A 3,327-nucleotide genomic window follows, 5' to 3' on the forward strand; every position below is an offset into this window, starting at 1 on the left:
GTACAAAATGGGTAAGGCATGAGCCCTGCGTGGACGCGGCACCATCCTCAGCAGTGGGCATGCCGTCCTTTTTCTCAGGAGTCCACATTTCTGCTGTAATACCTCAATGGTCTGGATCTGGCACAAGCAGCTAAAAACCACTGGCCAGCGCGTGTTGCTGCCCACAGTCCAGGTTAGTGGTGCTGACGCGTTGCTGCGGGATAAGCTTCTCCGTGTGGGGGACGACCAGTCACGTCAGCCGAGTCTGCTGGATTGTAGTGACTACATCTCGTGTGTGGTTCCCGCAGGGTCGAGCGCACAGGACACATGGTCAATGGTGGAGGAAGAGAACGGGACAGAGACCGGAAGACAACGGTCCTGACGGAACAGTTATACGCCCAAGGTGATGGAAATGTATAACCGATCCCGGTGCCACCAAAGGAAGATTTCTAGCCTTCCCTGAAGGTCACACCAGGCTGGAGATGTTGACTGAGCCGGAGATTATAGCCAAGGTTATAGAGTCAGCCAAGTGGGAGCATTCACTATCACAGGTGAACGAGCATAAAGTGTCCTCAAGACAGACCAGGAGGCTGGAGGAGTTCACACCCTGCAGATTTGCCGCAGTAATTTCATTGAATCCATTCCCTTTATGGGACTGGAGAGGTTTTTGCTGCATGTACGGGGATTTCTGAATGGTCGCAGATCTGCCACAAACCTGCTGCGTGTGAACATATCCCAACGAGAACATTGTGCAGCTTAACATTAACGGTCCATAGGAACCCTACGAGGTCTACACATCCTACATTAACGGTCCATAGGAACCCTACGAGGTCTACACATCCTACATTAACGGTCCATAGGAACCCTACGAGGTCTACACATCCTACATTAACGGTCCAGTCTCATTGTATTATGAGGAGTTCTGCCGCTTTGCAATACTTTCCTACGCACGCCTCTTTATACATTTGGAGCATCTAGGGCTGTCGTCAGGGCTGGAAGTCATCAGGGTCACATCTCATTTACGCAGGATCACACACAGTTTTTGGTCCATTTTTTGGGCCAGACACAGGATGTGGACACAAAAGGAAGGAGAGGGCTCAGTCTTTTCTTTATACCTTTCCTTCCCTTTGGATCCACTTCCGACTTTGGCTCAAAACACTTATCATAAAACTGCATTAAAACGGAGTGTGATCCTGGCCTTAGGTTGGGGGTTTGCGGATCCCATCTCCCTCGTGTTCTGCGCTGCAGATTATAAATATCTCTTAAATCCGTCATCTGGCCGGTGCTGAGGCACGAGGTGTGGTCACCTCTGCGTCCTCATATTCCTTATATCACAGATTGGTAACATGGCTGACATTCCACAGCAAGATATCAGATGAAACCTTTCACTGTGACACCCGAACAATGGGCACTGCCACATACACCCCCCCATATGTTACGTCCCACGTGCAACAACTACTACAAGAGCAAAGAAGAGGAGGCGGCGCTGGATCATCACGAGCCTTCAGAACTGGACCAGGAGGGTTCATCCTCTTAAGAATAAGTCACCGGCACCTATACAAGCTGCAACAACCGAGGCTGCAGATCTGGGTTTGATGGGGACAATAAACGTTTGTGCTTGTAGAGTCCACGTGCACGGAACGATCATCGGAGATAAGCAAATGAGAGGAACATACCTACACATGGCCAATATTGGCCGACAAACCGGAACTGATGTTCTCCCAGATATGGAGGATTCTCCCCACAGATGGTGCATGCTGGGAAATCCTGTCCCCTTATATTACTCAACATGGATTTCTGTTGGCTTTTAATAATGATCTCTTCTCCGGGTAACACAATGTGTCTTCCTATGATCTCTTCTCCGGGTAACACAATGTGTCTTTCTCGGTTCTCTTCTCCGGGTAACACAATGTATCTTCCTATGATCTCTTCTCCGGGTAACACAATGTGTCTTTCTCGGTTTTCTTCTCCAGGTAACACAATGTGTCTTTCTGGGATCTCTTCTCCGGGTAACACAATGTGTCTTTCTCGGTTTTCTTCTCCGGGTAACACAATGTGTCTTCCTGGGATCTCTTCTCCGGGTAACACAATGTGTCTTCCGATGATCTCTTCCCCGGGTAACACAATGTGTCTTTCTCAGTTCTCTTCCCCGGGTAACATAATATGTCTTTCTTAGTTCTCTTCTCCGGGTAACACAATGTGTCTTTCTCAATTCTCTTCTCCGGGTAACACAATGTGTCTTTCTGGGATCTCTTCTCCGGGTAACACAATGTGTCTTTCTCGGTTCTCTTCTCCGGGTAACACAATGTGTCTTCCTATGATCTCTTCCCCGGGTAACACAATGTGTCTTTCTCGGTTTTCTTCTCCGGGTAACACAATGTGTCTTTCTGGGATCTCTTCTCCGGTTAACACAATGTATCTTCCTATGATCTCTTCCCCGGGTAACACAATGTGTCTTTCTCGGTTCTCTTCTCCGGGTAACACAATGTGTTTTTCTCTGATCTCTTCTCCGGGTAACACAATGTGTCTTTCTTAGTTCTCTTCTCCGGGTAACACAATGTGTCTTTCTCAATTCTCTTCTCCGGGTAACACAATGTGTCTTTCTGGGATCTCTTCTCCGGGTAACACAATGTGTCTTTCTCGGTTCTCTTCTCCGGGTAACACAATGTGTCTTCCTATGATCTCTTCTCCGGGTAACACAATGTGTCTTTCTCAGTTCTCTTCCCCGGGTAACACAATGTGTCTTTCTCGGTTTTCTTCTCCGGGTAACACAATGTGTCTTTCTGGGATCTCTTCTCCGGTTAACACAATGTATCTTCCTATGATCTCTTCCCCGGGTAACACAATGTGTCTTTCTCGGTTCTCTTCTCCGGGTAACACAATGTGTTTTTCTCTGATCTCTTCTCCGGGTAACACAATGTGTCTTTCTCGGTTCTCTTTCCCGGGTAACACAATGTGTCTTTCTAGGATCTCTTCTCCGGGTAACACAATGTGTCTTTCTCGGTTTTCTTCTCCGGGTAACACAATGTGTCTTTCTCGGTTCTCTTCTCCGGGTAACACAATGTGTCTTCCTATGATCTCTTCCCCGGGTAACACAATATGTATTTCTCGGTTTTCTTCTCCGGGTAACACAATGTGTCTTTCTGGGATCTCTTCTCCGGGTAACACAATGTGTCTTTCTAGGATCTCTTCCCCGGGTAACACAATGTGTCTTTCTCGGTTCTCTTCTCCGGGTAACACAATGTGTCTTTCTAGGATCTCTTCCCCGGGTAACACAATGCGTCTTTCTCGGTTCTCTTCTCCGGGTAACACAATGTGTTTTTCTCAGTTCTCTTCTCCGGGTAACAC

The sequence above is a fragment of the Rhinoderma darwinii genome, chromosome 11, assembly GCF_050947455.1.
Source record: "Rhinoderma darwinii isolate aRhiDar2 chromosome 11, aRhiDar2.hap1, whole genome shotgun sequence".
NCBI lineage: Eukaryota > Metazoa > Chordata > Amphibia > Anura > Rhinodermatidae > Rhinoderma > Rhinoderma darwinii.